The 25,157-nt window shown below is 40.7% G+C and overlaps 1 pseudogene across 1 annotated transcript; it reads left to right on the top strand.

The window, feature by feature from the left end:
* The first annotated feature begins 764 nt into the window (after positions 1 to 764).
* Positions 765 to 17,179, top strand: LOC308081520 (formylglycine-generating enzyme-like; annotated as a pseudogene). Its single transcript, XR_013935069.1, has 10 exons — positions 765 to 894; positions 1,475 to 1,974; positions 3,621 to 3,794; positions 5,460 to 5,534; positions 9,810 to 9,892; positions 10,432 to 10,554; positions 10,939 to 11,053; positions 13,400 to 13,513; positions 14,457 to 14,516; positions 15,967 to 17,179. The product of XR_013935069.1 is annotated as a formylglycine-generating enzyme-like (transcript).
* Positions 17,180 to 25,157: the final 7,978 nt, after the last annotated feature.

The raw sequence follows: 25,157 nt of genomic DNA, 5'->3' as shown, positions 1-25,157 counted from the left end.
TTGGGGCTCGGCGGTAAGCACCTTTATTTTCATTTTGTACAATGTTTGGAGTGTCTACGGGGCATAGTGCAGAAAGTCCAGGTCTCCATGGGGCGTGAACCCTACAACTCTCGTAGATTGAAAACGTCAGAATCATAAATACGTCTACGAGGGTTGTATACTACAGCTACGTTTTGCTAAAGGATATTCTATAGTTTAATGGACAACCTAGTGTCAACCTCCATCTACTTACATCTTTACATCTACATAAACGTTTATATTTCAGATATAAAGTGCTTATCATATGGCCATGGATGTTATAATTATGTACGGGTCCTCAAAAGTACCCGTTTATTCTGTATTGCTCAATAAAAAAGCATTTTAATCGGATTGGTGGCCATTTTCTCCACAGCTCCACCTTTATGCTTTCAACCTCGCGACCATAGCGGTTGGTACGTGTACTGCACTCTGATACAAAATAACTCTATGAGGAAAAATAGCCATTGACTGGATTAAAATACTTTTTTATTGAACAAAACGGAAGATTTGGGTACTTAAACCCACCCGTACATCATTTTAACATCGGTGGCCATGTGTTAAACCACTTTATATTTGAAATGTGAACGTTTATGTTACGTTTCAACCGTAAATGGAAAACATGCAAAAAACCAGGGTAAAGTTCCGCCCGTGACAGAGGAGCGTCCTGTCAGACACTAAAGGGTTACACTGTTACCAGTGAGCCAGCTGGTTGGGTCACGTGATTTTGCGGAAGCGTTGCCATGTCTGTGAGCAGTGTGAGCGTGTAGTTTATTATTGATAATAATAACTGTGTTATTACGATCATAATGCTGTTCCGTTACATTTTATGGATAGTTCTACTGAACAGTCTGTACTCATGTGTCTCATGTGTTGAAGGTCAGTGGTTTTTACTTAAGTAAAAGTATCAATACTGAGTATCAATACTAAGTAAAAGTATCAATACTGCAATGTATAACAAAATGCTCTGTTACAAAAGTCTGGAATAAAAAAATTTACTCGAGTAAAAGTACAAAAGTATTGGTATCACAAATGTACTTGGAAAGTACCAAAAGTATAAAGTACTCATTATGCAGAATGTCCCATTTCACAAGTTTTCAAATGTATAAACATCTTTTGAAAATAGCAGATCTACAAGCTCACAATGCGTTGCGATGCAACGCATTGTGAGCTTGTAGATCTGCTATTTTCAAATGGCCAAAATGTATATAGGGCTGAAGTGGTTAATGTATGTGTTGTAAGTAATAATAATCAAAATCTACAAAGTAACTATAGTTTTCAAATAATTGTAGTGGAGTAAAAGTACAATATGTGACTCTGAGATGTAGTGGAGTAGAAGTAAAAGTACTGAAAATTGGAAATGCTCCAGTAAAGTAAAAAAAAATACCTCATCATAATTGTACTTAAATACAAGTACTTGAGTAAATGTACTTATAGTTACTTTACACCACTGTTACAGGTACAGATCATCTACCCGTTGCAGTGAAAGATGAGGAGACCCCTGGATCTGGGACCCTCACCCTTTCATCTGAGACCCTCAACCCTACATCTGAGACCCCTACACCTGGGACCCTCACCCCTACATCTGGGACCCTCACCCCTACATCTGGGACCCTCACCCCTACACCTGGGACCCTCACCCCTACATCTGGGACCCTCACCCCTACACCTGGGACCCTCACCCCTACATCTGGGACCCTCACCCTTACATCTGAGACCCCTACACATGGGACCCTCACCCCTACACCTGGGACCCTCACCCTTACATCTGGGACCCCTACATCAGGCTGTGGTTGTGGTGGACACAACCTGAACAGACAGAGAGACCACCAGCATGATGAAGACGATGAAGATGATGAAGATGGAGACCCGGCGGTGAAATACTCCAGAACGGCCAACGATGTCGTTCCATCTGAAGGTCATGTTCTGGACAGACATCATCATGAGACTCACAGCCAGGTAGAAGACACGTGATTCTCTCTGCCTTTTACCATTTAAATTATAATAACTTTATTTATATAGCACTTTTCTATAGTGCTTATAGGACAGAATGCACAATAAAAACAAGAATGCCACAAAGGTAATAAACAAGGGAAAATAAAATGAGCTAATACAAAAGCTATGTGTTTAATGTTCTAGATCAGGGGTTTTCAACCGGTGGTCCGTGGACCACTGGTGGTCCCTGGCCATGCATTCAGAATTTAAAAAAAATGTCAAGCTTTTATTTATTTTTTTGCTTTTAACAAGTTTCAGGAGTTCTCACTATATGGTGTGTGTGTGATATGAAATGTGAGCTTTCCATAATCACAGTAATCCTTAAAGGGCAAGACCACTTTGGTAGAGGTTTAGGTTGTGTATTTACCTTGCCATGATGTAACTCCAAAGGTGGACAAGAAATCAAAAATAATTGCTCCACTGATTAGAAATTGATAATTAAAATTTTGCTCCTCATTGACTTACATTGTATGGTAAAACAGCTCTCAAAGTCACTCTTTAAGCACGTAAACGAACACGAACAAAGCTGATTCAGACAATATAGAACATCACCAAACCCAGTACTGTTTGTTTTTTTTATAAAAATGTTAACTTCCTGTTGATTTTACTATTTGAAGATCTGGATCCAGATCCGCAAATCCAGTCCAGGTTTTCTTCTTAATAAAATAGCAAAATCAACAGGAAGTTGACATTTTTATTTAAAAAAACAAACAGTACTGGGTTTGGTGATGATCTATATTGTCTGAATCAACTTTGTTTGTGTTCATTTATGTGCTAAAAGAGTGACTTTGAGAGCTGTTTTACCGTACAATGTAAGTCACTGAGGAGCATATTTTGAATTATCAATTTCTAATCAATGGAGAAATTATTTTTGATTTCTTGTCCACCTTTGTAGTTACATCATGGCAAGGTAACTACACAACCCAAACCTCTACCAAAGTGGTCTTGCCCTTTAATCATATTCCATCATATTCAAGGGCTTTTGCTGAGAAAAGAGACAGACCCCGGTCACTTTCAAATTAGAGCACTGCAGAGGGCAGGTGTGTGTGTCTGTGTCCAGCTGACACTCGTTGATGCTCGTTAATGTTATAGGCATAAAAGCAATTATGCTTCTGCTCTGTCAGATAGGCCAACATCTAATCTAAGATTAGTGGGACCATTGAGTCACAGGACTCACTTCATTGAAAACAAACAAAATCACTGTATTTTTTTTTAGATATTATGTTGATATCATAGCTATTTTATATGATTAGATATGTGATGTTCCTGACAATTAGTTGACTTTTGGTGAGAAAGCATATGTCGGTATCGGTTGATATCGGTATCGGAAATTAGGAGTTGGACAATATCGGAATATCGGATATCGGGAAAGAAGTGGGGTGGGTCTATGATGGACCCACCACGCACAATAGTGGTGGTCCCCAGGTTGCTCTTTGTCAGGATGGTGGTCCCTGGGTCAAAATCAGTTGAAAACCCCTGTTCTAGATGGTTCTGATTCATTATTATATTTATTTTAATAATAATCCTATAAGCTGTGTTTAATGTTCTAGATGGTTCTGATTCATTATTATATTTAATAATAATCCTATAAGCTGTGTTTAATGTTCTAGATGGTTCTGGTCCCTGGGGGAGAGTTCCTGATGGGCACTGATGACCCCGGCATCCCCCCGGATGGGGAGGGTCCTCAGAGGAGGGTCCATGTGGACCCCTTCTACATGGACGTCCAGGAGGTCACCAACACACAGTTTGAGAGCTTCGTCAACTCCACGGGCTATGCCACAGAGGTTTTATTATCTTTAATTAACACATTCCATGCCAGAGGTTAATATCATAATGTACTCACCAGTGCCAGCGTTTTATTGTTGTTTTTTGTTTTTTTCATGTCGCCACAGACCTTGCTAAATAAGTTAAAAGTGCAAGTTCATTTGGTTCTAAACACACAGGGGATCTGTGTGAAACGGCCAGCGAAAACCCTTTCCAAATCCGAGCCGCCATCTTGAAGATACAGCGGTGAACGCTAAACAGTGATCAGCGAGGAGAAAAAAAAACCCAGAGATAATGGAGTTTTAGACAGGATCCCAGACAGGAAGCGGATACGATCGAAAAAAACGGAACCTGAATAATTCCGTTTCCGGTGGTGCTACCGGAAACGGAAGTGGATCAAAAATTTCAGAAAGTGCACTTTTGGTGAAATCTACGCGATTGGCACGTGGCGGCTTTAAATAGGTTCGCGTAGATCTACACGATTGGCGGTCAATGTGTTAATCAGTGCTATTGAACAGCCTTCACGTCTGTGTGTGGGTTTATAAATCAGTGCTATTGAACACCCTTAGGTCTGTGTGTGGGTTTATAAATCAGTGCTATTGAACACCCTTCACGTGTGTGTGTGGGTTTATAAATCAGTTCTATTGAACACCCTTCACGTCTGTGTGTGGGTTTATAAATCAGTTCTATTGAACACCCTTCACGTGTGTGTGTGGGTTTTACAAATATTGAACCAATGAAAAGTATTAAAAAGTGCCTCTGACTAAACCTCCTAACTCCATTGGATCCTCAAACTGTCAGTCAAACCTCCTGACTCCACCTTCTCATTCTAATCAATGATGGACTAAACAACATCTTCACATTAACCCATTAAGACCGGGAACGCATCTGTGTCATTTAAAAAATAGCAGATCTACAAGCTCATAGAGTGCCGCACTAAGAGCTTGTAGATCTGCTATTTTTGAATAGCCAAAGAAATCTAAAAATGAAACAGATGATGCTTTCCCGGTCTTAAAGGGTTAATGGTCAAAAACCTCCTAACTCCACTTGAGCTGGATTTGGGTAAAACATGTTTTTTTATTTCTTTTTCATTTCCTGACAGGTTCATATTTTGGACATAGTTGGTTTCTGCCTGACAACAGAGATGTGGGGCTTAAGTGGTTAATTGAATTTTGAAATGGAGGAGTTAGATGAGCCTTCCTAGAATGAAACTCTTCTTAAAACATGTATTTAAAAACACTCAACAGCCTGTAGGATGTTTGGAAGCTTCACCTGTCTCACCAAGTCCTTAAAAACAGACAGAAGGCAGAGCCTCAATTTCACCTTTTTATTTTGACCTGACAAAAACACAGTGTCAGCATTGAGCATTTACTTCTGGACAAAATAGGTTCATAGGTTCAGGATGTGTAGTTATTACACTGGCCCGGGGCACAGTCCCAAGAAAGATAAAAAGATAAAGAACAACACAGGACAAGACAAAGAAGACTAGACTAGGACAACAAGAACTCAGTCACACTGTCAGTCACAACAAAATAAATGGCTGAAATATAGGTATTGTCTGTCTATTGTTTTAAAAGTTGGTGAGGGTTCTGCCATATAGTATTTATTGGGTCTTTTTGGTTAATTCTCTTGTCTGGAGGAATTAACTTCATTTCAGTCATCTCTTGTCCTCCTTGTGCTTGTAGGCAGAGAGATATGGAGACTCCTTTGTGTTTGAGGGAATCCTGAGTGAGACGCTGAAAAGACAAATCACCCAAGCTGTAAGTATTGCTCTGTTGATTCAACGGTGTATGGTGTTAAAGATGTGATCCGTAATTAATCCCCATGTTCAGAACATCCTAAACATTACTGACCCAACCTCTTATATCCTGAGTCTGAGGATTACTATCACAATATAGAGCTATTTAACACTGTTACTGAACAAACACTCTATAGTATCAGAATCAGAATCAGTTTTATTGTCACATCACAGGTTTACAAGGTAAAAAAGTGGGTGAAATTCTTTTTTGTACATCGTTCCCATCGCAACGTTAGTTTCCATAGAAAGAAGAGGGGGGGGGAGAAGAAGAGGGTGGGGGGCAAGTGGGAAGGAGATCAAAACAAGAGAGCAACAGAAGGCCAGACAAGTTATCTACAGATTTACAAAAACCTGAGATAATAAAAAACAAAAAAAAACTAAACTAAGGTGCCTGAGCATAGCAGCAATGTATTGTATACTGTGCATGTTATACTTATACTGTGCATGATAGACAATGGACGTTAAGGTGCTTAGAGGAAAAGGAGCACAATAAAAAAAGACCAAAAAAAAGTCAGTGCGTTATACAAGGGATTAAGGTGCAAAAGGTCAGTGCGTGTCCACCTAGAGTGGACTGACCCTAGTATAATCCGCAAGTAGCTCCATGAGGGAGTGCGACAAAAAGTCATTTTGTACCTGGTGTAGTCCACAGGTGTGTCCGAGGGGGGGCTAAAGTCCAAGTCATTGTCCCTGGTATAATCCACAGGTGTGTTCAGGAAGAGCCAGAAAAGTCTGCACCGCCTGTTGTCAGGCTGCTGAACAAGGCCTATGCCTCATTCAGGCTTATGCCCCGTTCAGCATTCTGACAGCAGCCGGATTGAAACTACACCAGAATCTGGTGGTGGAACTCTTGATACTGCGGTAGAGCCCCTTGCCCGGTCGCGGTCGTTGTAGGGGGTTGAACAGTCTGTGACTTGGGTGGTGCTTGTCCTTGATGATGCGCTTGGCTTTGACCACGCACCGCTTTTTGTACAGTTCCTGGAGCGCTGGGAGCTCGATTCCCATTATCCGCTCTGCCGATCGCACTACTCGTTGTAGGCTGATCTTTTCTCGGGCAGTGCAGTTCCCGTACCAGGCCGTGACACAGCCTGTTAGGATGCCTTCAACAGAACTGTTGTAGTACAGCCTGAGGATGCGACGTCCTACTCCGAGCTTCTTCAGGCGGCGGAGCCAGTACAGTCGCTGCTGAGCCTTTTTCCTCACGTGTGTGGAGTGCGTCTCCCATTTGAGGTCCTCCTCGATGTGTACTCCGAGGAACTTGAACTCGCTGACCCTTTCCACTGCAGCACCGTCGATGAGGATGGGCGCATGGTCTCTCCGCGGCCTCCTGAAGTCCACGATCAGCTCTTTGGTCTTGTCGACGTTAAGAGAGAGGTTGTTCTCCCGGCACCAGCGTGCCAGTGATTTGATCTCCTCTCTGTAGTCAGACTCGTCGTTGTTGACGATTCGGCCTATCACTGTCGTGTCGTCCGCGTACTTTATGATGGTGTTGGAGACATGTGTGGCTATGCAGTCATACGTGTACAGGGAGTAGAGGAGAGGGCTCAGCACGCATCCCTGGGGTGCTCCGGTGTTGAGGGTCAGGGGGTCGGATGTGATGCTGCCCATTCTCACCACCTGATGTCGGTTGGACAAGAAGTCCTGTATCCAGTCGCACATGCTTGGGTGTAGCCCTAGGTCTCTGATGGCCCCGCTTGGCTGCCGCGGTTGGAGCTGATCTCAAACCGGCCGTAGAAAGTGTTCAGTTCGTTGGGGAGGGAGGCAGGCGGGTTCACCTCGCTTCTGGTTCTTGTTTTGCAGTCTGTCAAGGTGTGTACCGCCTGCCATGTGCTCCTGATGTCGCCATTGCTGAGTTTGTCTTGCATCTTTTTTGTGTAGGCCTTTTTCGCCTTCCTGATGGCGCTGTTTAGGTGATGAGATGTTGCGCGTTTCCACGTCGCCAGATTTGAAACCAGCATCCCGTTCATGCAGATGTGCACGTACTCCACTGTCCATCCATGGTTTCTGATTGGGATAGATCCGAACTGTCTTTTTTGGGACTATGTCACCTATGCACTTACTGATAAAGCCAGTGACTGAGTCTGAGAGTTCGTTGATGTTATTCCCAGCGGCGTTCTTAAACATCCCCCAGTCAGTCTGGTAGAAGCAGGATTGTAGCATAGCGTCTGTGTCCTCAGACCAGTAGTAATGATTACTATCACAATATAGAGCTATTTAACACTGTTACTGAACAAACACTCTATAGTAATGATTACTATCACAATATAGATCTATTTAACACTGTTACTGAACACACACTCTATAGTAATGATTACTGTCACAATATAGAGCTATTTAACACTGTTACTGAACAAACACTCTATAGTAATGATTACTATCACAATATAGAGCTATTTAACACTGTTACTGAACAAACACTCTATAGTAATGATTACTATCACAATATAGAGCTATTTAACTCTTATATTAAACAAAAAACAACGACAACATTGCCCCATATCCAGCTGACTTCCTGTTCCACATTGGTATTAAACCACAATGATAACAGCTAAATGGAGTCAACTCTGTTACACTAACAGGCCTGTTAAAACTATTAAAATGATGAACAGGCTTTAATAATAATACATAATGCTCCCTGCTAGGAGTTTGTCTTGGCACATCTCTCACACCTGCATAGCGCACAGCCACACACACACACACACACACGCACACGCACACGCACACACGCACGCACGTAATCACTCGCAGCTGGACATAAACCTTGGGTGGTCGTCATAGCAACCGGGAGCCCTCGGGGGCAAAAGGTCACATGCTTTGTTTTTCAAGCGGTTCTACTTCCTGTTTGGAGGATGATTGACAGGCACTCTTTGTGTGATAGGATACTTATTTGTACATTAACCCCTTGAACCCAAGTACAGACCCGGGTTCAAATCTTGGGAGTCAAGGAGCCCCCGAAAATGTATATGTGGATGTGGACCCCCCATTTAAAAAGATGTTGTGCCAGAGCCTCCCATAAAAGAAGATTTGTCAACTTCTTTTGTCTTCTAAAATACCAGATATACAAGCTCACTGATGCATCACCATGTAATGTGTTGTGAGCTTTTAGATCAGCTGTAGCGAAATAGCCGGGAAAAAAATGAATAGGGCTTAATTGTTTTAAACTGGGAACCCCCTGGAACCCTCTCAAGAACCCCTGGAGGGGGGGGGACCAAATCTTTGTGTGATGGGAACCTTTTTTACATAAACCACTTGAACCCTAGCATCCCTGTTCTGGGTTGAACACCGATCTACAAGCTTGTAGATCTGCTGTTTTCGGTGAAGAGTTTTGGTATAGAGGGGAAAATGAGCAGACCAAGTACAGAGACAAAGGAAAGAACCGTCATCCAACATATTTATAGCACAATTAAAAAAATATAATAAACAAACAAATATTAATTCACACGACACTGATGATAGTGATGTCAAACAAGTCTATCAAGCTATCTATGAAATCTATGACAAAGTTTAATCTGCAATATAAATGTATACAATATGTAGTGCTTCATCTCTCTCTCAGCTAAGGGGTCCCTGCTTCATCTCTCTCAGCTAAGGGGTCCCTGCTTCATCTCTCTCTCAGCTAAGGGGTCCCTGCTTCATCTCTCTCTGAGCTAAGGGGTCCCTGCTTCATCACTCTCTCAGCTAAGGGGTCCCTGCTTCATCTCTCTCTCAGCTAAGGGGTCCCTGCTTCATCTCTCTCTGAGCTAAGGGGTCCCTGCTTCATCTCTCTCTCAGCTAAGGGGTCCCTGCTTCATCTCTCTCTGAGCTAAGGGGTCCCTGCTTCATCTCTCTCTCAGCTAAGGGGTCCCTGCTTCATCTCTCTCTGAGCTAAGGGGTCCCTGCTTCATCTCTCTCTCAGCTAAGGGGTCCCTGCTTCATCTCTCTCTCAGCTAAGGGGTCCCTGCTTCATCTCTCTCTCAGCTAAGGGGTCCCTGCTTCATCTCTCTCTCAGCTAAGGGGTCCCTGCTTCATCTATCTCTCAGCTAAGGGGTCCCTGCTTCATCTCTCTCTCAGCTAAGGGGTCCCTGCTTCATCTCTCTCTCAGCTAAGGGGTCCCTGCTTCATCTCAATCTCAGCTAAGGGGTCCTTGGCATTGAAGACCCCTGCTCCCTAGCTGGCATGGCCATCCATACTAATCACTAATATAAGGATTTAGTTCTGATAGATTCATCACCAGGCTAAAGTCTCTCTCTCTCTCTCTCAGGTGGCTGCTGCCCCCTGGTGGCTGCCAGTGAAAGGAGCGTACTGGAAGCAGCCTGAAGGTCCAGAGTCCTCTGTCACTGACAGGTAGGAGGGGCTTAATAATTTTATATTAATATCATTATATATTAGTATATAATACACCACATTATGAATAATACCCCACATTATATGACCACATTATGCCCCGAGATGGAACCCGCTTTAAAATGTGTGACCCAATGTTGGGTGGCAGACCCATGTTTATGGATCTCAGAGTAAATATCTATTTTTTTCTTTTCATTTCATTTCTTTCTATTTTAAAAGAGTCGTGCCACGTTGTTAGCTTGTAGTGCGGCTATTTGTACGATATTTGTCTGTGGAACCGAGTCTAACTAAAGGTAATGCCTACAACTCCTACAATTCCAAGTCTGTGTCAGGGTGGGGGTCCACAGTTTAAATATGATTATTTTGGGGGGTTGCGGCCTGAAAAGTTTGGGAATACTGCTCCTGTGTTATTACAGATTACATCATCCAGTGGTCCATGTATCATGTGTTATTACAGATTAAACCATCCAGTGGTCCATGTATCATGTGTTATTACAGATTAGATCATCCAGTGGTCCATGTATCATGTGTTATTACAGATTAGACCATCCAGTGGTCCATGTCTCCTGGGCAGACTCAGTAGCCTACTGTTCATGGCTCCATAAGAGACTCCCCACAGAGGCAGAGTGGGAGTGTGCATGCAGGGCCGGACTGAAGGACAGGTGAATATCCATTCATTATTGACCTTTATTTGTTGTCTTAAGCTTGATTTAAGAAAATAGATGTTGAAACTATAAATAAACACCGGCTTTGAATGCTATCAATGCATTAAATGGGAGATTATCACGTTTTATCAGACCATTGAATGGGAGATTATCACATTTTATCAGACCATTATACAAGTCATCTCCGTCGGTAGGTCAGTATGTCCTGATAACACCCAGTGAATGGTCTGAATCGTCAAAGGTTATGCTAAAAGGATAACACAAAAAGCCTTTTGACAGATACATACACATTACATGGTCATGTATACTGTATGTATTTCTGTCCATAAACACATGTATGAATCATTCACACTGCACTGTGTGTGTGTCTGGTCTCCTCAGGTTGTTCCCCTGGGGAAACAAGCTGACCCCTAAAGGTCATCACTACGCCAACCTGTGGCAGGGAGAGTTCCCCTCACACAACACTGGAGAGGACGGATTCACCACTACATCACCTGTAAGACATCTACTCTACCCACTACACTACTACACTATTACACTACATCACTACTACACTATTACACTACATCACTACTACAGGGAGAGTTCCCCTCACACAACACTGGAGTAGTGCTGCACGATTAATCGAACCTATGCGATCTCGATTTTAGATTATGACGATTTTTTTTTCAATAAAAAAAAATGCTTTTTTTTTAAATAATTTTTGCTTAATAATTTTATATTTTCAAGAGAATTGTGTGAGAATCGTGATCTCAATTCTTATGGAGGAAAATCGTGATTCTCATTTGAGCAAGAATCGTGCAGCCCTACACTGGAGAGGACGGCTTCACCACTACTTCACCTGTAAGAGAGAGAGAGAGAGAGAGAGAGATCCCAACATGTATTGTTCTCCTTATTTGGCCATGTCAAATGAAGAGATTTGATGTAATATATAGGGGTTCATGGCACTGTATAGACGAATCCACAGACGCGCTGCCTGAAGGCAATCATAACTGAGGTGTTGCGGTGCAGAGTGGCTGCCGCTTGACACCGCAGTTATGAATGCCGTTCTGTGGATTCGTCTATAGGGCAGGGGTCTTCAACAGGGGTTCTGGGACCCCTAGGGGTCGTCAGAGTTACCACAGGGGGGTCCCCAAATCTTTGTGTGATAGGTAGCATCCCTATTCTGAGAACTTTAGCCGAGGTTCGGTGTAGACTGTAGAGGGAAAAAAAGAGCAGAAGCAAGAGCAAGTACAGAATGAAAAGTATTGAGGGTTTGAGTGGTTAAATGTCTGAAAATACACAGTAACATGAATCCAACACTGATGACAGTGTCCCATTTTTGCCAGTTCAGGGAAGCAGGTGTGGTTCCTGTGTTGTGAAACAGGAAGTTGGTTTCTCATTCACTGCTGCAACAGGAAGTTAACGGTCATTTAACGGTTGGTAAAACATTACCAACCTGCAGCTCCCAGATTATGGTGATCAAATCAATGGTGAATCAAATACATTTATCTAGCTAACAATGCTAAATTCTAAAGCCCCATTCTCAAGTTTATGACAGAATGCCATTGCATGGTGTTTTGGGGGGATGTGGGGCTACACTCCAGCCACTTACTGTCTGTTATCCTGTTATCTTCATATAATTGGTCCTCATTAATGCTCATTATAATATGGTACCATTTATGTCTATTCGGTCTGTGTCTCAGAGGAGGGCTGTGGACAGTTCAGACACCTGCCTACCAGTGACATCATCGATGGGGAAAATCCAAGCTAATAGAAACGGCAGGCTTTCTGTCCCTGGAAAGTTAGCAGCATGATATAATGGAAGCCATTGTTCTCACGTTAATACAAATCTACGTAAATAAAAAAATATATATCTTGTTTGAAAAAGAAAATCTGCCTAATGATGATGTCACTGGTAGGCAGGGTTCTAGAGTGTCCACAGCTCTCCTCTGAGACACAGAGTGAGTAACAGACATGATGCCAATTTATCATCAGCATTAGAAGATGAGGTTGAAAATGGGTGAAGTGGTCCTTTAACATTCACATTATTATTCATGAATAGTGCATAAAGTCATGGACTGTTTGAAGTTTTGTCTGGTTCTGTATCTGTACAGTATTACTGTGTTAAGTAGTTGATGTTAACGTTCATTCTACAGTTGATGTCATTTCCTGTTAACATTCATTCTACAGGTGATGTCATTTCCTGTTAACATTCATTCTACAGGTGATGTCATTTCCTGTTAACGTTCATTCTACAGGTGATGTCATTTCCTGTTAACGTTCATTCTACAGGTGATTTCATTTCCTGTTAACGTTCATTCTACAGGTGATGTCATTTCCTGTTAACGTTCATTCTACAGGTGATGTCATTTCCTGTTAACGTTCATTCTACAGGTGATGTCATTTCCTGTTAATATTCATTCTACAGGTGATGTCATTTCCTGTTAACGTTCATTCTACAGGTGATGTCATTTCCTGTTAATATTCATTACAGGTGATGTCATTTCCTGTTAACGTTCATTCTACAGGTGATGTCATTTCCTGTTAATATTCATTACAGGTGATGTCATTTCCTGTTAATATTCATTACAGGTGATGTCATTTCCTGTTAACGTTCATTCTACAGGTGATGTCATTTCCTGTTAATATTCAATCTACAGGTGATGTCATTTCCTGTTAACGTTCATTCTACAGGTGATGTCATTTCCTGTTAATATTCATTACAGGTGATGTCATTTCCTGTTAATATTCATTCTACAGGTGATGTCATTTCCTGTTAATATTCATTCTACAGGTGATGTCATTTCCTGTTAATATTCATTACAGGTGATGTCATTTCCTGTTAATATTCATTTTACAGGTGATGTCATTTCCTGTTAACGGTTTCGGCCTGTATGACATGGTGGGGAACGCATGGGAGTGGACCTCTGATTGGTGGACCGTCCATCACAACACACAACCATCACACAACCCTGTATGTACACACTACACAACTACACAACCCTGTATGTACACACTACACAACTACACAACCCTGTATGTACACACTACACAACTACACAACCCTGTATGTACACACTACACAACTACACAACCCTGTATGTACACACTACACAACTACACAACCCTGTATGTACACACTACACAACAACACAACCGTGTATGTACACACTACACAACACTACACACAACCCTGTATGTACACACTACACAACACTACACACAACCCTGTATGTACACACTACACAACAACATAACCCTGTATGTACACACAACACAACAAGACACGACTACAACTCAACACAACCCAGTAATTGTTGGTACATTGTGGTGTGTAAATAAGTGTTGATTACCTGAGCACCAAAAAGCCAAAAGCTTTTTTATTTATTTATATTAGCTGTGCCACCCGAGCACAGCCAAAAGCACATTTAACACATTCATTGCCAGGTATGAATTAATTAATTTATCCGCCATTGCCAGCGGTTTTACCTTATTTTGATTATTTTTGACGATCCTCAATGTTGTTGTTTTTTTCAACCCGGATGTAAGCAAACATACATAGACATAAACATACAGTCTTGTTTACGGAAAAAAACATTGTAACCGTGATGGTCCGTTCTGTAGTTATCAGCAGTTGAATAATAGCTCGAAATAAATCAGAGATAAATGTGTTTTTATAAATGTGATAACATTGTAGCGGACGGGGTGACAATGTTTTAGATGACGTCATTTCCGGGTGGATCCTTCTCTGGAAGTCAAGGTATCATTCATGGGTTTGGCGAAGAGTGCCCTCTAGCGTGATCATTAAAAACACCATGATGACGTACTATTACGTCTTTGGCAGTTAATGTGTTAAATGGATCGACTCTGGTAGTATTTATTTACAGCTCTTTATCTCTATTTATCTCTCTTTTCAGACAGGACCTCCGTCAGGAACAGATCGGGTGAAGAAGGGAGGATCCTACATGTGTCACAAGGTACGAGTCTGGTTACAAAGCTGTCACTCTCCTTGTTGACCCTCCAGAAAAATGTGACTATGAGCATAATTATGCGTGGGTCACTTTTTTTCAAAAAGGGCGTGTCGCATCGCATTGCATAATATTGAGATGTTTTCTCATATTTTGCAACGTTTCATATATTTCGCAATTTCACCACATAACATCACTTAAAACCTCCACATATTTCACCGCGAAATCAAGGATTTTAGTCCGTGTTTTTCTGGAGGGTCTAATTAGACAGGCATCTTAACTACTTCAGCCCTATATATTTCCATTGTGCGACAAATAGCAAAAAAAACAATGAACCATGATGTGAACCATGATGTGAGCTTGCAGATCTGCTATTAGAAATGTTTTAATTATTTTAAACTGGGGGGATATTTTTATTTATTTATTTTTTTACATTTTGTGAATTCTAGAACTTTGGGGGAATTTTCTTTATTTTATTTGATTATTTTACAATTACATAGCAAAAAATAGGTATGCCAAGTTATAAGAGGTTGAGATGCAAGTGAAAACAGAGAGACGGTAACAGCTCTAAACTGTTGGTGTATTATGACAAAAGGCCAATAATCCAAGTTAATCTGTCGTAGGTTTTGGGTGATTTGTAACGAGAGGAGCTCCCAGTTAAGACTCATTTATGCTTCGGCGCCCTGCAAAAATAGCTGACCTACAGTCTGGCCAGGGTTTTTTTTTTAAACAAGATTGTATTAACGCGAGAACAATGGCATCCATTATATCACGCTAACTTCCCAGGAATAGAAAGCCTGCCGTTTCTATTAGCTTGGATTCCCCATCGATGATGTCACTGGTAGGCAGGTTTCTGAATTGGCCACAGCCCTCCTCTGAGACACAGACAGAGTAGACCCAATATGGTGCTATATATATATATATATATAATGATCTCTCTCTCTCTCTCTCGTCATACTGCTATAGGTAGGGATGGGTATTGGCAAGAATCTCACGATACGATACGTATCACGATACTTAGGTCACAATACGATTATATCACGATATATTGCGATACGATACATATTACAATATATTGCGATATCATGATATATTGTGATACGATACATATTACAATATATTGCGATATGATATATTGTGATACGATACATATTACAATATATTGCGATATCATGATATATTGTGATACGATACATATTGCGATATATACAATATATACACTACATATGAGTAGCTGCAGATCAGTGATAGGTTCTTTGAATGTTTTTTCATAAAGCCTTTATCTGCAAAAGCTTAATAAAAAAAATGATATACATTTTTTTATATTTCGGGATACGACGGCCTAGAGTATCGATATAGTATCGCGGAAAAAAATATTGTGATATATCGCGAAATCGATAATATTGCCCATCCCTAGCTATAGGTACATGACTCACTCTCTCTCTCTCTCTCTCTGCAGTCATACTGCTACAGGTACCGCTGTGCAGCTCGCAGTCAGAACACTCCAGACAGCTCAGCGTCTAACCTGGGCTTCCGCTGCGTCTCTGAGGACCAGCGGTGACCCCTGACCCCGGCTACACGTGTCCCTTTAAGGAGGTCAGGTGACCACACCGGGGTTCAGCTCCAGGGCCTTATGCCGGCTGAGGAACCATCCCACAGGGGGCTGTTGGAAGGCGTAACGATGGGACATCTGGTACATTTTGGACAGAGACCACCTTGCTGAGCCCCTCCCCCTCATCCAGTGAGCCCCTCCCTCATCCAGTGAGCCCCTCCCCTCATCCAGTGAGCCCCTCCCCTCATCCAGTGAGCCCCTCCCTCATCCAGTGCAGCCTGCGTGGACTGTAAATGTTCTCACATCATGTACATTACACTGGACACATCTTTTGTTCATTTAGCTCAGACTCTTACGGGTCCATTTGGTTCCATTTGTACACTCTTATTGAGTTGTACATGCAGGACTTTACTGTGTAATTATTCATTATGACTGCTATTCTAATTGTCTTTAATGAGCCTGCACAGTTTGCCAAACAGAAGTGGGGAGATTTCTAAAATATTATACAGTATTGTATTTGTATTTGTTATTATGATTATTATTATTATTATAATATTTGAGATATTGTTTATGTGAAGAAATGTTCCTGAAATGTCATTCTGCTACACCATTGTTTTGTTAATAACGTAATTGGTCGTTATCATCGTTGAGTTAGTCAGTTAAAAGGATCTCTGACTAATAAGCCAAATATGCCTTAATACATTATAATTGTCCTCTATAACTAAGGTGTAAAAAAAAACTTAAATATTGTTTTTATTTTAGAAATAGTTCATCTTTTACTCAATAGGGGCAATGCCCGTCGCAAGTTGATGATGTATTTGTCCATGTGTGGTCTAGCCATATGGAATTTATGGAATGAATGTGAAAATAAAAAACGTAATACTTCCTAAGGTTAATATGAGCATCAAATCAATATTTTAAATATGTTTCTTTTGCACATGCATTCCATACATTCCACACATGGACCAATGACATCATCAACTTGCGACGGGCATTTCCCCCTTGAGTAAAAGATGAACTATTTCTAAAATAAATACAATATTTAAGTTTTTTTTTACACCTTAGTTATAGAGGACAATTATAATGTATTAAGGCATATTTTGCTTATTAGCAGTGATCCTTTTAAGAGTTCAAACGGACCCCATTTGTTTCCAATTGTACATTTTGACTGCTGTTCTAATGTCTTGAATCAGCCTTCACATTTTGCCAATAAAGTGGAGAGCCTTCTGAAATAGTATTGGTGATTTGTGTATATTTGAGGTATGGTTTATGTTAAAGAAGGCTTCCTGAATTTCGGTTAATCGGGAAAAAAAGACACGATTGTGAAACAAAAGCAGAACCTTCCATTAAGAAAAAGAAAGGAGGAAAAAAACTCACATCACTACCAGGGGTCCCCAGCGATACGTACGTCAAGTTAGAAGTCGATCAGTCGGGCGGTTTTCGAGATACACTGGTAAACAGTGCTTATAAATCACCATCAACAATAACATACTATGTACACTGTGGTTTATTGCTCATAACTAATATTGTTCTTAAAAAATACTGTACATCAAATAAAAACAGCATTAAAACAACAGCCATTATAGTATATAGGGCATAGTAGTGGCGGCCATTTTCTGGTTCCATCGTTCCAGACCCCATTCATTTTTCCCATAGAGATTTCAAAAAATATTATATCAATTATTTTAAGCCTAGAATCAAGTCATCCAGGATCCTGATGATTCATGACCATAAAACATTTGATTATTATTTTTTTGAAAACAGGGTACTCACAGTGCCTGGATTTTTAACAATTTTTGAACCTTTTTCAAGTAGTCACAAAATATTTTCAGTGATCACCGTCCTCACGGTGATCCCCTCATTACACACACAGGGGTCTTGTACAATCGGGGGGAAAACAATTAAAACATTAGGTAATCCGTTCCATAGTTGCAGCCAGTTGAAAATAGTCGAAAATAGTCAAAAATACATAATAAAAAAGAAATGTACACAGGAGCCGAGATACAGGCTTTTGAAGTCATAAGTTAACCAGGAAGTGGATTGGAGTCTAAATCTTTGAAAAATGATATATCCTGGTGCTGTGAAGGAAAAAAATAATAATAGTTTTTTATATTCTTTCTCAAAAACGGTCCGGACCGTTTTTGGCACTCCTCGTTTGGATTATGAAAAACGGTCCGGACCGTTTTTGGCACTCAATGTGTTAAATACAGTATTTTTTTTTTCTTCACAGAATCAAATATTTTATGGTTATGATTCACCAAGATCCTGGATGGCTTGATTATAGGCTTAAAATAATTGATATAAACATTTTTTGAAATCTCCATGGGAAAAAAAACAACACCCCCAAGTGTCGAACCACACCCCCAAGGGGATAGGCCACGCCCCCAGCTTCAAACCACACCCCCCCCCAGCCGATAGGACAAGCACAATCCAAGGTGAAAAATGAATGGGGTCTACAACGATGGAACCACTGCTATGCCCTATGCTGACATTACAATGATGTTAACTTAAAAATACTGTACATCAAATAAAACAGCATTAAAACAACAGGCATTACAGTATACTGACATTACAATGATAACGCTAACTTAAAATTAAGATACTCTCAAAAGCAGCGCTTATAAATCCCCATAAACATTTAAAAGTAAGAAATGTACACATACAAAAATGCAAAAATAGACAACAAAAGACTTACACAGTATAAAATACTTCATCAGATTGGAAATATCTGTTTCATAGTCTCTATATATATTTTTTAAATATATATATATATATATATATTTTTATTTTTTTTCTTTTTCCACACAGAACCAGGAGATAACATGCATACAAACTGGCTCAATAGCGCCCCGTGCCAAACAGGACAATGTGGTATTGCAGGTGAAAGTGCTTTATAAGCCAGAGAGAAGTTAGTTGGAATGAGTATATCTGAGGCTTGATTTAGGCTCAAACCTTTTGAAAAATGTTTGAGGGACATAAACAATATGATATTAAATTTTTTATTTATTTTTTTAATTCATGGTGTAGATCCTTTAAGGTAACGATTCATACAATGAAGGATTATCCGCACTCTCTTCAGTTATATTCTTGATTTATTTTTTTAAAGATGAACAGCCGCAGCAGACAAGTCTATCTAGAGAAACGGCCACGTTTCGGGAAGTCGGCCTTCCTCAGCGTTTCAACATGTTTGAAACGCTGAGGAAGGCCGACGTGCCGAAACGCGAAGAGAGTGCGGATAATCCTTTATTGTATGTAACCTCAAGAATCTGTACCCAGTTAAACTCAAGAGACTACTTCTCAAGACTCCCCTTGAGTAGAGCACACCTTCTCCTGATTGTAAGGTAACAATTCAACCATGAATTACATGGTTGTCAGGCACAGGCAGGAGAAACAAAAGAGCAGCGCTACTCTCCAGAAGTTTCCAGCTTGAAGCTAACAGGGCCCTACGGCTATGGCAAAAAACACCAGGCGTCAGGAGCGCTGATGCACGATGGTCGGGCGCCGGGATGCATGCATGGCAGGCTGGCGCTGCCAGCTGAAAAGACGCTCTCTGTGGACATGGCCCCTAAGTCAATAGTTCATCAATAGTTTCAGTCCTATTTTTGACTGATTTGAGGCCTAATCACTGTCACCAGCATAGATGAATGTGTCTCCAGTATCAAGTCAGACTTGAGTGATGTCACATGGATGATCCACCTCATACACATGGACTCCTGCTGCTACACTGGGTCGAGCTTCAGAACCTCCTTGTAGATCCACCTCTTCATACTGGTGGTATTCTGTCTCTACTCTGGATCCATCTGGTAGATCTATGTCCTCATACTGGTGGTATTCTGTCTCTACTCTGGGTCCATCTGGTAGATCTATGTCTTCATACTGGTGGTATTCTGTCTCTACTCTGGGTCCATCTGGTAGATCTATGTCGTCATATTCTTCTTCTTCTTCACTGGGTCCAGCAGCTTCAGCATCAGAACCAGCAACGTTATAATACACTATCTCAACATTCTCTCGTCTGACGTTATAATAAACCAACTCAACGTTCTCCGCTCCTGACCTCTGCCCTCTGGTGGCCTGGAGAAACACAACAGCATCCAACTTTCATTTACTGGATCAGATCAGGTTCTCTTCAATAAAAACAGTGTAACTACTTCATTTACATTCCGTAACTTCATTTACATTCCAATCTTCTATTACATAAAGATGAATAAAGATGAATAATTACCTTCCAGAAGCGATAGAGGAAACTGATTATCAGCAGCAGCAGCAGCATTATGATAACTTTGGTGATGTTTGATGTGAGATGAGAAGCTGTGAGAGAAATGTGTTAGAACATCATCATGTAAGGAACCACTCTCATTAAAAACTAAATTATTTATTTTTGAATATGGTAAAAATGTATGTTATTGGTTAAATGATCTATGCTTCTTTGATTGTGATTCATATTGTGATTTGAAAAGTTAATTTCATTCAGGTTACCTGTGACAGTGAGAGAGAGGATCTCGCTCTCAGAGGAGAAGTTATGATTAAAAACATTGACGTGATAAACACAGCTGTAATTTCCTTGCCGGGTGTGGTTTGCTTCAGGAAACAGGAAGTTGGCAAACAGGAAGTTGACAGAATGATTGACAGGTGGCTGGATGTAGGTGTGTGTTGTGTTGAAACTGCTGTCGTTCCCTTGGTGGGTGTGGTTTGCTGCCGGTAACAGGAAGTTGTCAGAGTGATTGACAGGTGGCTGGGTGTGGTTGTGTGTTTTGTTGAAACTGCTCTCGTTCCCTTGGTGGGTGTGGTTTGCTTCAGGAAACAGGAAGTTGGCAGAATGATTGACAGCTGGCTGGGTGTGATTGTGTGTTGTGTTGAAACTGCTGTCGTTGCCTTGGTGGGTGTGGTTTGCTTCAGGAAACAGGAAGTTGTCAGAGTGATTGACAGCTGGCAGGGTGTGGTTGTGTGTTGTGTTGAAACTGCTGTCGTTCCCTTGGTGGGTGTGGTTTGCTGCAGGAAACAGGAAGTTGTCAGAGTGATTGACAGCTGGCAGGGTGTAGGTGTGTGTTGTGTTGGATCCAGTGAAGGTGAGGTGGAAGGAGCCTCCTGGGTACTGTGGCTGGATGGAGCAGCTGATGGTGAAGCTGGAACCCTCCATCACCTGCTGCCCCTGCTGCTGGCCCTCAGAAACCCCCTTTATGGAGGTGAAGAGGCTGATGATTGGCTTAAACAGCAGATCTGTAAAAAGACAGAGGTGATTGGCTAAGACAACAGCTATGTAAGCAGAGTAGCCAATGAGATTAAACCCTAATAGTTAGAGTTCAAACATACTGGGAAAAATAATACAATGTCTACTGCTGAGCTAATACAAAAAGCCAGTTTTGGAAATTGAAATATTGCTCTTTTGAGATTCATGCAATAGCTCTTGTCAACCAGTAGGTGTTCTACCTGACTACAGGATACACATTTTGTTGTTTGTTACCTGAACAGATCACCTCCACTCTGTCAGTAGAAGCACCAGACTCTTTTATTACACACTCCCTCAGTGAAGAACGATCACAGGAAGATGTAATACTCCATACAGGTTGATCTGTAGAACCAGAACTATTTTTTGTTGAAACAGCAGAGCCACAATCCAGCTGTTTACACACAGCTGATGTCCACCAGTTCCAGCCAGACCAATCACTCACTGGTCTCCACTCTCCCTGGTGTTTCATCTCCAGTCTACCAGTACACTTACTGGCTCCTCCCACCAACCTGACATCAGACTCTGTACAGAGACAAACGAGAGTAAGAAATATTACTTTAATTAAAAAATAAGAATAAAAACCTTTTATTGTTTATTTTTACTGTGTTCAATGAACAACTTGGTGGAAATGTATCCCTGAGTGAGTACAATTGTAACCAAATGGACCACACTCTCATAAGCAGCAGACCACAGTAGAATAATCAGTGGTAATTTAACTCCAACAGTAAATGGAACCAAATGGACCATTACATTCTTGTTGACAGAACTGGTGACCTACTGAAGTAACGCTGGTGGTCTCCGTTTTGTCCCCCCGCAACACATTGTGAACGATGGCACTACTTTATGTTTAAGTTAGTCTTTACATTGTGCAGTTTAGTTTGATTGCTTACATTTAGGCCCCCTTTACACGACAACGGTCTCTAGAGAAAACGACAAAATAAAATATCAGATGTGCCGTTTAGACGGGAACAGCGTTTTTGGGGCTTGAATCTGCAACTGAGTTGAAAAGTTGAGAAATTAAACCACCTTCCAGGGTGGAAATCTTTGAAAACGTGCAGCCTCCATCTAAACGTGCAATACGGGCGAATCCGCAAAACGTGTGATGTTATGTTTCACGTCGGCTCTTGGTGCAGAGCCGTAGAACCACTGTTGCCAGATTCTGTGAGAGAAATAAGCAGCCAGTTCTATGAAAACAAGCCCAAAAGAAGCGACTGGGCTATATGAGCACTTTAAATCTATACAGTACATTAGCCATTTGAAAATAAGCAATCTACAAGCTCACAACGTGTCGCATTTGCAACGCTTTGTGAGCTTGTAGATCTGCTATTTTCAAATGGCTAATGTACTGTATAGGTTTAAAGTGAAATAACATTTATTTGGTATATATACTGTTTTATGAACTTGGGAAAATTTAAAATGAGGTACACTTTTTGTTTTATTGCTCAAAATATGATGATATAAGAGAGGTATTTGTTAGTAAGATGTCTTCTATTTGTGGAAATTGAGTTAGATGATTATGAAAAGATTTGAGATATGTTTTGTTAGAGGAGCTTTTGTTGTGGATTTTATTTGTCAAGCTTGGGAGAGAAGACAGAACACTCACTATAATTATGAGGTATAATTCTGAGATGTAATTGAATGTATTACGTGAATGTATTGTAAAACATGTTATAAGCGTAAAATGGTGTCTTATAAACCCATGAGGGTTGGGTACTTTGTGTGCAGGACACAGAAATACAATTATCTATCTATCTATCTATCTATATATATTTTTTTCCATTCAGATGGGGGCGCTGCGGAGAGATACAATAATTTGACATGCACATGTTGTTTAAACAAAAATAAAAATAAAATATAAAAAATCAACTACACTTTAAAAACAAGCCCAAAAAAAACGCAACAAGAAACTATACAGGAAAAACAAGCCCAAAGTCGCTTATAATAAGTGTACATGGCAACCCTACGTTGAACCACGATAGGAAGTAGAACGGAAGTTGTTCTACACATGCGTGACTGGTCTATATGGCAGCGAGTCACACCACAGCGTTTTCAATCATTGTTGCGTCTCCGTGTAAATGCATAATAAAGAGTGACAACGCAACGGCACTTTGTCGTTTTCTGTTCTGATCGTTGCCGTGTAAACGTGGCGTTAATTACTTTATAACATTATTACTTTGGATTGTTATCATACTATAGTTTAGCCTATATGTGATCAGTCTGCTGGACAACACATTTAAACATGATATGATGTTGATAATAGCATTTAACTGTTATTTTCTCTGACACTTGAGATCTTTTTGCCCTCAGTTTCCTGCCATAGAGTCCAAAACTTTAAGTGTGATCACAGTATTTTGTATTGTTTATTGCATAAGTATGTGTTGTGTTGTACTGTATGGAGTTTAAACCACAGAGGACTGGTTCATTTAGTTCATATTATTCTCATAAAATGATCAGCTGCCTGCTCTAAATACTGTGATCCCAGTCTGGTGGTAAAGCTTTTTTTTTTTACTCTGTTACATCATGCAACTATACTCTGCACCGTTTTAGATACATTGTTCTTGGAAGAGCAGTTTTAACACGTTTTTATGTATGTATTCAATCCAATTGTCAATTGTTTTTTGTTGTCAGAGAGACTTCAGCCATAGACTCTGTCACATGACTCTGTTTCACCAATCAAACGAAGCCAGGCAGTCACATGACAACACACAACATTATATTTAATTATGGGGTCATTTTATGATGATTTGATGAACATTATGTAACATGGTTAAATACAATAATATAATTTGTACCATCCTATGGTGTTATGTCAAACAGTTGTATCTATTCTGTCACTCTGAAACACTTTGTGCCTGTTACTCAAACAAAGCTGCTATCATAGAACAACAACTTATGCTCTAGAATTACAACACTTCATCTACAACACACAACACATTATCAACATATATACTGTATGTTAAGGTGGGCTGGTCTTCTCTGACTAAGACTTCATTTACAAAGCCCTTGTTGTAAAATGACCACCATATATCTCATCCATGCTACGTCAGAAACCTAGTCACATTCTAACTGGCTCTAGTGAATGGCTAGTCCTTCTGGTTCCTTTTGCCGGAAATGGGAAAGACGGCTTTCAGCTTTGGTGCACCTGATTCTTGGAACCTCTTGCAACAAGATCTTAAACTGAATATCCTAGCATCTATTGGCCATTATAGGAATCTACTTAATAACCGTGAATTACCTGTATGAAACTGTTTTAACTTGTTGTTGTCAACATATTGTCTTTATCTGTTGTTCTTGTGTTATTTATATGTGTAATCTCGGCATCATTGTAAATGAGGGTCTCCCTCAATGATCTCTCCGATAAAGGTTAAATGAAAAATGCACAGTACACATATACACATAGTACACATAGTACACATAGAAACATTAACACATAGTACACATTATAATCAACACAATCCCATCATACTAAGTACAAAGTACATTTACAATAACACATTTGGGTTAACACAATCTCTCCCATCATCCCTGCTATTGTCACATTCTGCCTCTTACACAGCACTGGGTAGGCCACCAGGCCTGGTGGGGATATATGCCTGGCAGTGTGCTCCTTTCTCATCATTACTATTATCTGAATGAATGAATTAGCTAATTAATAGATATATTACCTGAGCAGGTGAGTCCAACAGTCTTGTCAGGTGAGCAGGTGTTTCTAGTTGAGTTTGAGGTTCTACAGTCCAGGAGAACAGACTCGTTGCCTTCACACTGGAACTCTTTGGTCCACATTGATGCATTCACTTCTCCATAGAGCGCCCCCTGGAGGACTGAAGGAGCCCCACAGCCAAACTCCCTACAGACCACCTCTGCATCCTGC

Source organism: Gymnoscopelus braueri, assembly GCF_963280865.1.
Source record: "Gymnoscopelus braueri genome assembly, contig: SCAFFOLD_282, whole genome shotgun sequence".
Classification (NCBI taxonomy): domain Eukaryota; kingdom Metazoa; phylum Chordata; class Actinopteri; order Myctophiformes; family Myctophidae; genus Gymnoscopelus; species Gymnoscopelus braueri.
Note: the sequence above shows the minus strand (reverse complement) of the source record. Positions and strands in the feature narration are given on the sequence as shown.